General features: G+C 45.0%; 1 pseudogene across 1 annotated transcript; it reads left to right on the top strand.

Annotated features, from left to right (window-relative positions):
• The first annotated feature begins 8,542 nt into the window (after positions 1–8,542).
• On the top strand, positions 8,543–9,040 carry LOC117062073 (annotated as a pseudogene). The gene has a single exon (XR_004428203.1). The product of XR_004428203.1 is annotated as a 60S ribosomal protein L23-like (transcript).
• Positions 9,041–12,886: the final 3,846 nt, after the last annotated feature.

Here is a 12,886-nt window from a genome sequence, read left to right as displayed (position 1 = left end):
CCAGCGTGCTGGGATTACAGGCCCTTTTATTCTTTTTCTTTCTTTCGAGACAGGATCTTAATCTGTCATTCATGCTGGAGTGCAGTGGTGTGATCTCAGCTCACTACAGCCTTGACTTCCCAGGCTCAGGTGATTCTCCCACCTCAGCCTTCCAGGTAGCTAGGACTACGGGTATGTGCCACCATGTCCAGCTAATTTTTTTATACACATTTTTTGTAGGGATGGAGTCTCACTATGTTGCCCAGGCTGGTCTCAAACTCCTGGGCTTATGTGATCCACCTGCCTGGGCCTCCCAAAGTGCTGGGATTACAGGCATGAGCCACCGCGCCTGGGCTAGAACTTTGATTTCTAAGAATGGTTCTCAAATTTGAACAGACTTCAAAATCCTCTGGAGGGCTTGTTAAAATGCAGATTGCTGGGCCCACCCCAGGCTCTCTGATTCAGCAGGTGCAGCCAGGGAGTTTGAACTTCTCTCAAGCTCCCAAGTGATGCTGTCAGCCCGGCACTAGTTTTAAGAACCTGTGCTCCATAACACACTGGTGAGCTGCAGTGAGCACTTGGACAGGCAACAAACAGATTTCAAACACAGATTTCTTTTTCCTTTGGTTTCTACAGGTGACTGCTGCACATTTTAGTAGGCTCTCATTTTTACATACTATACTAATGACTATAAATATCTATTTCCTGGAAGGAAATACATAAAAATATTCACAGTATCTCTGGGAGCGGTAATATGATGTGTGTTTTCATTGTTTTCTTTTTGTCTTTCTACTTTTTTTTTTTTTTTTTGAGATGGAGTCTTGCTCTGTCACCCAGGCTGGAGTGTGGTGGTGCGATCTCCACCTCCCGGGTTCACACCATTCTCCTGCCTCAGCCTCCCAAGTAGCTGGGACTACAGGCGCCTGCCACCAGCCCGGCTACTTTTTGTTTTGTATTTTTAGTACAGACGGGGTTTCACCGTGTTAGCCAGGATGGTCTTGATTTCCTGACCTGGTGATCCGCCCGCCTCAGCCTCCCAAAGTGCTGGGATTACAGGTGTAAGCCACCGTGCCCCGCCTTGTCTTTCTACATTTTATAAGTGGTTTGCCTTGAACATGTATAACCCTTATAATCAGAAAAAAATCTAAAGGCTAACAAAAGAAAGAAAATATGGTAAGGAACAGTCTTGTTGGAAGGCTTGATATTTCTATCACTAGCTACACAGAGAACAGAGAGGGAAAGCATGACCATAGCAGCTAACATACTTCATGAGTGAGTCCAGTGTACTCTGTTCTCACTGTGTCAATTCAATTCACCTTTTGTCAACCTGAGGAGATGGGTACCATCATCTTCATTTTCATCATCATCTTCATTATCATCATCATCCTCTGCTTTTAACAGATGAGTGAACTGATGCACCTGACTGGTAACTAGAAAAGCCAGGATTTGGACCCAAGAGTTGCAACTTCCATGTTAGTGTGCTTAAACCCACATTTCTTTTTTCTTTTTTTTTTTTTTTTGAGACGGAGTCTTGCTCTGCCACCCAGGCTGGAGTGCAGTGGCCGGCTCTCAGCTCACTGCAAGCTCCGCCTCCCGGGTTCACGCCATTCTCCTGTCTCAGCCTCCCGAGTAGCTGGGACTACAGGCTCCCGCCTCGTCGCCCGGCTAGTTTTTTTGTATTTTTTTTAGTAGAGACGGGGTTTCACCGTATTAGCCAGGATGGTCTCGATCTCCTGACCTCGTGATCCGCCTGTCTCGGCCTCCCAAAGTGCTGGGATTACAGGCTTGAGCCACCGCGCCCGGCCAACCCCACATTTCAAACCTTCCTGAGCATGTGAGACCATTGTGCCATCCTCCAGCAGAGCAGATCTTGAACAGCAGCTTTCCCTCACATTCTCTCATCTAAACGCTTTATGGATAGTCATTCACACAGAAGCCTGGGTCTCCAGCAAGGGCTGGCATCTGCCCATCCTAATTTTTGTTTTAACCTGATGAAAATGGGAGGAGAGTTATATACACTGATGCTTCATTTAGGTAAAGGGTGCAATGTTGCAATCCATGAAGATCCTAAAGCAAGAAAGGAGAAGAAGGCTCTAAATATGAAGGCGATGCTCTACAAGACATATGAGTACCCACAGGATTGTGGAAATCTGTGCTCCTCCAGCCTAGAGTCCCGATCCCATGAGCACAAGAAGATCCAGAGGGAAACGCTCCCCAGCTTTCCTGGAAAGCTGAGGATAAGGCCTCAAGAAACATTTATTGGGAGCAGTTGTAGGCCACATTGTACCAGACACTTTACATACATTTTCTCTAATTCCCAATGCCCTCCAAAGTAGATCATTATCCTCTTCTCCATTTCACAGGTAAGAAACTGTAGCTCAGACAGGGTAAGTCATTTGCCCCTGGTCAGATAGCAAACAGGTCCCAGAGCCGGGGTTTCAACTACAATTTGAACCATGGTCTGCTACTCCAAAGGCCAAGCTCATCCTATGGCCCTGCCTTCTAGGTATATTGAGTGACTTTCAGTTATCTGCTTTCTGCAGCATGGTCAGAAGGGAGGAAGGCAAAGATGGTCTGCAGCCTAATGATCTGCCTGGGGCTGGGATCTGGGGTCAGGGTATGAGGGTGGCAGCCCCAGAGCAGCTTGGGGTGAGAAGAATAGGACCAAACTGTAAGTGTGTGGGAGAGGGAAGCAGAGGAGATGGGGAAACAGCACCTGCACTATCTTAGCCTTCTCAGGCCAGGCCAGCTGACTGGGCAGCCTTTGGCCTCACCCAGAAAGAGGGAGGGGAGGGTCCCTTTCACAGAATGTGGATTGGAATCCCCAACCCCCTGACACCCAAGGCCTGTTAAGGCCAGAGCTGAGGCCCCAGGGTACACCCACCCTCAGGGCTGCCAGTTACTAGGTCCTCACTGGACAATTTTTTTTTTAGCTTCTAGACCTAAAAATAGGTCAAGGGAGTGGAGAGGGGAGGAAATAGCTAGACTCAAAATAATGTGTGGAATGATAAGCAAAGCTTACTGTGCATGAAATCTGGGTAGAGAAAACTATGTGGCCTTTTGTTTGCCAACATTTCCCATAGACGGTAAAAGTGAAGTAAAAACATTGTTACTAAAATGTAAAAATATTATTAAAGCGGTACTATCATTATTGTATATTACCCATTTAAACATAAAGTAGTGAAGTTTTTAAAACTTAAATATATTCCTGGATCCCCCATCCCCCATATTACAGCTAATATATTTGGGACAATAGCATCTGAGTGCCCTTTAACTGACGGGCAGCTCTGGGGTCCCCAACACTTTCGTCTTCCCCTAGCCCTCCAAAGCTTAGAGACCAGTCCAATGTTAATTTCAAACCACTTCAAAGCTGACTTTCCAAGTTGAGTTTCTTGTATAACTTTTTTTTCATGACTTTTTGGGTTTGTTTCATTTTTAATTTGAAAACCACTAACCTGTTTCTATGAGGGAAAATGTGCTTCAAGTTCCAGACCACACACTTTTAGGACACGATCTGTTCCTACTGCAGGTAACAGAATGACATAATCAATGAACTGGTATCAACTACTGCAAGAGGCAGTGAAACAGAACCTAGCCTCCCAACTCAGACATCAAAAGCATTCCACACTCCAGAGTAGCTGATGTTATGATTCCTTTTATCCTCTTTTAACTAAACACATCTATTCATGTTTTATCAATGATTTATCCAGCTCCTGCTATGAGCCAGCCACAAAGCCCAGCGTTAGGAATACTGAGATGAATAAGCCAAGGATGGTCAGCTTTGTGGGAAAGATGGATGGGGAAGCCAGTGAGCTCTCTTTTGTAGGGTGGGTGTGCAAAGAGACAGGGGGTCTCCAAAGGGAATGGCCCAGCTGCATGAAGAAGGTAATGCATAATTGAGACTCAAAAGATGAGTAGGTGTTGGGAGTAGGGATGATTCTAAAGCATAGAGCACAAGCCTGGAAAGACACAACAAAGCACAGGTGCCAGACGGGCCCACCAGACACCTGCCACCCCAACTTCCCCTTCACACAGAAAGGGCCATGGCCACGGGCCCCTAACCAGGTGAACTGGGACAGGTTGGTCTTCTACAAGAGTGGCTACTGATTGGATGAGTGGGCACCTAACCCATTCTAACTCGGGCTGGCTGAGGTACCCAATGAGGTTTTCAATACCAGTGACAGTAACTAAATCAGCCAACCAAACTGGCTTCCTCTGGCATTTCTGCAGGAAGAATATCAGGAATCTGGCTGGTACATGAAGAGTCAAGTGCACAGAATTGAGGACAGCAGACTAGACTAGGCACTAGACACTAAATCTGCCTCTGCCCCTACCTAAACTTTGAGTTCTCCTTTGAAGCTGTTCTGCATAACAAATCACCACAAAACCTAGTGGCCTATTACAATAATGATAATTTTATCTCTCACAATTTTCACAAGTCAGGAATTTGGGAAGGGCTCAGCGGGGTGGTTCTGGCTCAGGGTTTCTCAGGCAGTTGCAGTCAGGTGGTTGGCTGGAGCTAGAAGAGAAGGGAGCTGGAGCATCTGAGGACTGGTGGGGCATCTCTACCTCTCTTTACATCCCCTCAGAACTTCTCCATTGTGTCTCTCCTGATGGGCTAGTTTGGGCTTCCTCACAGCATGGAGCCTTCAGGGTAGCCTGCTTGAATGGCAGCTGAGGGCTTCCAGCTGAGAGCTGCAGCAAGCAAGGCAGAAGTTGCATTGCCTTTTTTGACCTAGCCTCAAAAGTCATTTGGCATCATTTCCACATACTGTCTTAGTTGACCTGGTCACAAAGCCCAATCTATTTCCTTTTTTTATTATTTTTAATTTTTGTGGGTACATACTAGGTGTGTATATTTATGAAGTACATGAGATGTTTTGATACAGGCATGCAATATGAAATAAGCACATCATGGAGAATGGGGTATCCATCCCCTCAAGCATTTATCCTTTGAGTTACAAACAGTCCAATTATACTCTTTATTTTAAAATGTATAGTTTTTTTTTTTTTTTAGACTGAGTTTTGCTCTTGTCGCTCAGGCTAGAGTGCAGTGCGGGATCTTGGCTCACTGCAACCTCCGCCTCCTGGGTTCAAGCAATTCACCTGCCTCAGGCCTCCCAAGTAGCTGGGATTACAGGTGTCTGCCACCATGCCCAGCTAAATTTTTTTTTATTTTTAGTAGAGATGGGGTTTCATCATATTGGCCAGGCTGGTCTCGAGCTCCTGACCTCAGGTAATCCACCTGCCTCGGCTTCCCAAAGTGTAGGGATTACAAGCGTGAGTCACCACTCCCAGCCAGTTATTATTGACGATAGTCACTCTCTTGTGCTATCAAATAGTAGGTCTTATTCACTCTTTTTAGTTATTTTTTGTGCCCGTTAACCATCCCCATCTCCCCTCCCAGCCCCAATCCACTTTCAAACCCACCTCCTAATGGAAAAAATGTAAAAAAGATGTGGACATATTTTTAAACTTCCACACAATCTCAGCTCAGCCTTACACTGAAACTCCTTTTTCATTTTCTTTAGGTGAAGTGTTTAGGTGAAGATTGGGATTGACTCTGTTCCATGCACATTAGGCAAGCTACAGTTAGCTCAGCAGGGCTGGGGCACAAGGTATGAGCAGAGCACAGAAGAAAGTCTAGAGAAGTAGGCAAAAGTCTTCCATGTCAGGCTAGGGAGTCTGGGTTTTTTCCTACAAGCGTCCACTCTTCCTTCCAGAACAAATAGCGACAGTTACAGGTGACTTCCATAATGAGGTAGCCTCTAGAACAGAGACTGCAAACAGGTGGCCCACAGCAGAAGGCACTCATACAATACTCCTTAGCTTAGAAAGTTTCTTTTTTTTTTTTTTTTTGAGATGGAGTCTCACTCTGTCGCCCCGGCTGGAGTGCAGCTGCCGGATCTCAGCTCACTGCAAGCTCCGCCTCCCGGGTTCACGCCATTCTCCTGCCTCAGCCTCCCAAGCAGCTGGGATTACAGGCGCCCACCACCACGCCCAGCTAGTTTTTTGTATTTTTTAGTAGAGACGGGGTTTCACTGTGTTAGCCAGGATCTCGATCTCCTGACCTCGTGATCCGCCCGTCTCGGCCTCCCAAAGTGCTGGGATTACAGGCTTGAGCCACCGTGCCTGGCCAGAAAGTTTCTTACCAAAAAAAATTTGGCATTTCTGGCTTCTCTTGAAAAATTAGAAAACCTGGTCATAGTGGACTCTCATTCTTGCATGGATGCAAAGTAGGGGAGAGAATAACAGCCGTCTTCAAATAGGATGTATCCTCTCGACTTAGCCAGAGCTTCCACAATTTCCTGTTGCATCACAGTTGTCTTGTTTCATTATTTATCTTATTTTCACAGTAAACACTGGAGTTTGTGACCCTTGATCTCAGGCTTCCTATGGTCAAGAGCTCTGCTGGAGTCGTGCTAACAACCCCTCTTCTCATTTCACACTCAGCAAAGAATGGAGACATATTCTGTCTTCATTCAATGCACAGTTTGCTTCAACTTTGTAAACACTATATGCATACATGTTTTCAATCATTTTTAAAGAGAAACCTTGTGCTTGAAGTCATCTCACTTGCTGAATTGGATTTGGTCAATTTGTTTAGAACAAGTGAAAACAGTTGTGTACCTTGCAAAGTGTAAATCAGGCACAGGGTCACTTCCTGCAGGGGAAGGTCCCTCAGCTGACTTTGTGAGCCAGCATCTCAGCCTGATGGCTGGGCCGATTAGCCCACAGGGGATTTCAGCCAATCGTAACACAGAAATGCCCAGTTTAGATGTAAATCACTGAGTGATATGTAGTTTCACCTCACAGGAAGTAGCTCATTATACTCCTCTTCAACTCTACAAATCCTACCTTTTCTTCAAGCTGCAAATCCAGTCCCAGCTTCTTCTAAAAGACTTCTCCAATGACTCTGGTTTTGTAGACAGGGCTTGCTACCCAGGACAGCCTCTGTGGCTGGCTTTGTGCCTGTGTTTCCAAGTCCCTTCATCCCAGCTCCCTCCTCACTCTGCCTCATCTCCCACTGGGCTCCCTTATCAGCCCACAGCTTGCCTTAACTTTGTCACCAGATGACTGCAACCCTCATTTTCCTGGCAGCCTGATGTCCTGTTATAGCCTCTCTGGCTAAGTCAGGTCAGCCCCCACAAGGCCTGTTCCTCCCTGCTCTGAGGCCAGAACTGAACTCTCCCCACCTGATCTTCCATAAATGCCTATTCCTGTGTCTATATCAGAGACACTGATACCAGGGAGAGGGTGAGGGAGTGAAAAAGCAAAAAGAATAGATTCTTGGGAGGCAGATGCAGAACTAGACAAAGGAAACTCCAGCTAGGGCCTGGCTGACATAAACCTTTGTGTCTTCATTCAGGATTGAAAATGAATGATTACAGAAATGTAGGCACATGAGTGGCCACCAGTGGTCCACACCTATTTTACTATTCAGATTGTATCTTCAGATTTGAGAAGAACACTCCTGAAGGAAGGAGTAAACATAACAAGGTGGACAGTTGGAGGAAGCAAGTGGGAGAAATACTACCATTAGAAATACAAATAACAAGAGGACATTGGAGGTCTCAGAACCGTTCATGAGAGAGAATCAAAAGCGATAAAGGGTGAGAGAGCTGGATGCTTTGTGTTGATTGGTAACTGTCCATACGCAGTATTGGACAATGCATCTTAGCCCAAGCATTTAAAAATGAAGCACTATTATAATCTAGAGTATACAGATAGGAAAGCAACAGACATGGGGATCATGCAGGCCACTGAAGGCTTTGTAAATACTTGTTAACTCTCCTTGCTTATTGATTTTGTGCTAGTTGTAGGAAGTCTCGACTTTATAAGTCAAGTTTTCATCAAGGAGCTCAGGAGATAGGAAGCTTCATGCTTGAATTAAAGTAATCTGATAATTGAATTGCTGCAAGAAATGACCAAAATTTGATTCATGTATGTAATACATAATGAACATTGAATAATATTGCAGACATGTTGAGACTGTATAGGCAAGATGGTCATTGAGATCATATTCGATAACATCCTAGGTAATGGTTAAATACTGTCTATTATCAATAATTACACATTACACATGCATTAGGTGACTTTCTAATATCTACTAAAGGCCTACTATGAGCCATATGTTGGGGTTGCAATGCTGAGTAAGAAAGACACAGTCCCTGACATTATGGTCATTACAGTCTAGGATTAGTTACCTTCAACTGAAGGTAGTAACATTCATATCTCAGGGGACATTTACACATGTGAGGCACTTTTAGGTGCACATTGAGGACCCCACTGGCCTTTGGCTGAGAGGATCACAGATACTAAACACTCTACAGTGTGCAGGCTTGGACTAAAAGGCCAGCAGCAGCCCCGTCAGGAAATACTCATAGTGCAAGATATGATTCGCCATTTTTAGAGGCAGTTTTTTTTTTAGAATAACAAGACCAAGTACATAATGTTTATCTGTAAAGTATAATTTTTTCAAATTCTTCTATAGTATTCATTTTTAAATCTCATAGAACTCTTGTCTTCTAAGTTTCACACTTTAGAAAACCTCTAGAATAGCTCTTTCCGGCGTTCAAGATGTCGAAGCGAGGACATGGTGGGTCCTCTGGTGTGAAATTCGGGATTTCCTTGGGTCTTCCTGTAGGAGCTGTGATCAATTGTGCTGACAACACAGGAGCTAAAAAACCTGTATATCATCTCCGTGAAGGGGATCAAGGGACAGCTGAACTGACTTCCCGCTGCTGGTGTGGGTGACATGGTGATGGCCACAGTCAAGAAAGGCAAACCAGAGCTCAGAAAAAAGGTACATCCAGCAGTGGTCATTCGACAATGAAAGTCATACCGTAGAAAAGATGGCGTGTTTCTTTATTTTGAAGATAACGCAGGGGTCATAGTGAACAATAAAGGCGAGATGAAAGGTTCTGCCATTACAGGACCAGTAGCAAAGGATTGTGCAGACTTGTGGCCCCGGATTGCATCCAATGCTGGCAGCATTGCATGATTCTCCAGTATATTTGTAAAAATAAAAATTTTAAACCCAAAAAAGAAAAAAAAAAAAGAAAAGAAAACCTCTAGAATAGAGATTAAGAGCAGACACTGCTAGGTTTGAATCTCAACTCTAGCACTTAAAATTTTTGACCTCCAGAAAGGGACTCAACATCTCTGAGCTTCCTAACACAAGGTAGATAGTGGCTAACTCACTGAGATATTGTGTGTATTGTCAGGAGGACTAAAGGCAGCAATATCTATAAGTTCCCTTGCACAGTGTCTGGAAATCTGGATGTTACGAGGAGGTGGCCATTGTAGCCAATGTGGCCCAAGCAGTTTGGGTGTGGGAAATGATGATGTAATGGGTGGAGGGGAAATTAGGGACAGGGCATGGCTTCTTGAAGAATACAGACACCTGAGACACTGAAAGGCAGAGAAGATTGAGAAGGGGAGAAGGACAACAGGTGAGATGGAGGATGATGGGGAAGTGATCTGGATGAGAAGATCTGGAATGCATTATTCCTATCCCATTGCAATCTGAGGACTGACTCAGCTCCCACACAGATTCTCTTGAGGAAACATCTCTCTTCATACCTCCCCCTACTTCTATCCTTCATCTCCTTTGTGAATCCAGTGCCAGTCCCAGAGGAGACACAGAAACCCATTCTTTTGGTCTCATGTGGGCCTGCCTCAGATGATTCTTCCTCTCCTGGAGGGAGAGGGCAGAGTCTCACCAACGTCTAGCCAAGCCCTTTCCCTAGCCTCTCTTGGAGGTCATCTCAGGGCCCCCTGCTCATATTGTGAGGTCAGGAGCAGGGATGGGACAAGAACAGGGAGTCTAAGCACATGGAGAATTGGCTTCTACTCAGTGGTTTTATTTGTGTGTTTGCTTGACAATGTTAACTATCTTGACAAGAATTCTGCAAAGTTACTTCAGACCACTTCCTTGGGCAGAAGACTGTGTTTTGGCCTGAGTTCCCCACACTGGCCATGAGTAGTGTTCTTATGTTCTGGAGGCAATTAGTGTGCTAGTTGCATAATAAAGAGTGGTACTCTGGGTCAAGGAGGAGGCAGAGCCATGGGAAAGACTGTTTCTTGGCACTGATCCCCATGCAGGCCATTGAAGGCTTGGTAAATACTTGTTGACTCTCCTTTTCTATTGATTTTGTGCTAGTTGTAGTAAGTCCCAACTTTACAAGTCAAGTATTCATTCCACCCGCACTTTAATAAAAGGCAACATCCCCCTGTTACCCTCATCCTCTTTGCCTCCTTCTCCATAAAAAATATTCAGAAATAGGGTAAGAGTTGCCCCTGTTTTGGTCTCACCCATGCTTTTCTATCATTCTCAGTGTCCTGTCCAGGCACTTCCCCGGAGACAGCAGCTCTCTGAGAAGGTGAGTTACAGCTGCCAGTCATGGCCAGTAGAGCACGACTCTGTCCTGTGCTTTTGGATGTTACTTTTTTTTTTTGGCAGATTTTCTTTTTTTCTTTTTTTTTTTTTTTTGAGGCAGAGTCTCACTCTGTCGCCGGGGCTGGAGTGCAGTGGCCGGGTCTCAGCTCACTGCAAGCTCCGCCTCCCGGGTTCACGCCATTCACCTGCCTCAGCCTCCCGAGTAGCTGGGACTACAGGCGCCCGCCACTTCGCCCGGCTAGTTTTTGTATTTTTAGTAGAGACGGGGTTTCACCGTATTAGCCAGGATGGTCTCGATCTCCTGACCTCGTGATCCGCCCGTCTCAGCCTCCCAAAGTGCTGGGATTACAGGCTTGAGCCACCGCACCCGGCTTTTTGGCAGATTTTCTTGGCTGAATTTTGACATCTGTCCCTGGCTAAATGCTGAACTCTCCAACTGGTCCCCTTGATCGGTACATGTGGAGTGATTGAACTGTGGTGTCATTTGGTTTGTTTAGAAAAGACAAAACTAAAGCCATGCAACTATTCCTCCTTTTCTGTAGTCACACTCTGGAATTAATGGTCACACAACATTATTTATAGAAGAACCTAGGCCTTTCTTTTTTTTTTTTTTTTTTTTTTGAGACGGAGTTTCGCTCTGTTGCCCAGGCTGGAGTGCAGTGGCCGGATCTCAGCTCACTGCAAGCTACGCCTCCCGGGTTTACGCCATTCTCCTGCCTCAGCCTCCCAAGTAGCTGGGACTACAGGCGCCCGCCACCTCGCCCGGCTAGTTTTTTGTACTTTTTAGTAGAGACGGGGTTTCACCGTGTTAGCCAGGATGGTCTCGATCTCCTGACCTCGTGATCCGCCCGTCTCGGCCTCCCAAAGTGCTGGGATTACAGGCTTGAGCCACCGTGCCCGGCTGAACCTAGGCCTTTCATATTGATAAGGTCTCCAAAACCTATCTTTCCACGCAAAATTTTATCTTTGCATTTGTGCTATGGATTCAGTAATAAGGGAGGCAGTAACCACTCTCCTCAGGAGCAAGTGCTGTGATAGATTAATGATGTCTGTCCTGAAAGCAGAATGTGGAAGCAGCAACATGCATGTCATGTGTTTGTCATTCCTGGTCTATAACCAACTGGATTATGGAATTGCTATTTCTATTACTCCTAGGGTCAGAGGTCAGCCCAGTGTATCTGCCCTTGGAATCTACAATTACCTTTGAAAGAAATCTGTTTCTACCTGGATGAGTATATCCCATATCTTCATGCTACTCAACTTCTTGCAGCCAATCAAGAAATATTCATTGAGCCCCAACTATATGCCAAATACTATTCTAGGACAAAATAGCAGTGAAGAAGAAAAAAAAGATCCTGCCTTCATGGATCAGAGTTCCTACAGCAGGCAAACAAAAAACAAACAAATACATACATAAGAGGTAATAGTGTTTTGAAGAAATGGACATACTAATGGGATAAAAAGAGTGACTAAAAAGGATTTTGTTGTTTGTTTTTAAGATGAGACACTATGACATGTTTGTAAGACAACAGAATTGCTGCATAGAATGAGAAATTGGTGATTCAGAAAAGAGAGAGGATAATTACAGCAACACCAAGAGGCCCGTTTCTCCTCTAAACACTCTTTCTGTACCAGAGAGCAGTTTTCTTCTCCCTAATTGATCCCTTTGCAGTCTGTGGCCATCAGTTTTTCTGTGCCTCCAGGGTTATTTTTCCATCATAAATGCCATGCCTGTCAGCTTCTCAGGAAAAGCCAGGCCTCAGAACATGAGATACCCTTGTATCAAGCACCTTCATATAAGTTTAGCTATTTTTCCATTCTCTGGACTACTTGTGTGTTCTTAATGTCAGTCTGAGTGTCTCTTATGCTGTCACCAAGGATTAGCTCCCTTCTCTCATATTTCTTCAAGGGGATTCATTTTCTTACTCTTTTCTCTCAAATAATCTTCTCCATCTGTTTGTGGCAGGAATAGCAGAGACAATTTTCAGCAAACTCTTATGGTCATATAGTATTCATCTTTCCCCATAGCAAGTGAGGGAGCAATTCCTATAACACCAAACCCCCAAAGTTATGGTCAGCTACTCATCTCTTCCACATGCTCTTTTAAAAATAAGCAAATATAAAGTGTTTGTCACTACAGGATTTGGGCCCAAATCCTCACATGGATTTGCTAAACACTGTGAGCTCAGCTGGCTAAATATGAACCATAATGAAGCTTTTGGATCTCCTAGCCCAAAGCCTGGAATAAATCCAGGCCTAAAACTTAATCCTGGGATAAACTTAATCTTGGCTCAATTGATAGTGTGTATTTTTCTACATTCTAGAGCATTGCCAGTCAGGGCCTACCCCAGGCCAGAGAGCCCTTTTTTTTTTTTTTTTTTGAGACGGAGTCTCGCTCTGTTGCCCAGGTTAGAGCGCAGTGGTGCGATCTCGGCTCACTGCAAGCTCCGCCTCCCGGGTTCACGCCATTCTCCCGCCTCAGCCTCTCGGAGTAGCTGGGACTAC

Source organism: Trachypithecus francoisi, unplaced genomic scaffold, assembly GCF_009764315.1.
Source record: "Trachypithecus francoisi isolate TF-2019V2 unplaced genomic scaffold, Tfra_2.0 Lachesis_group17, whole genome shotgun sequence".
In the NCBI taxonomy this organism is placed as follows: Eukaryota; Metazoa; Chordata; class Mammalia; order Primates; family Cercopithecidae; genus Trachypithecus; species Trachypithecus francoisi.
Note: the sequence above shows the minus strand (reverse complement) of the source record. Positions and strands in the feature narration are given on the sequence as shown.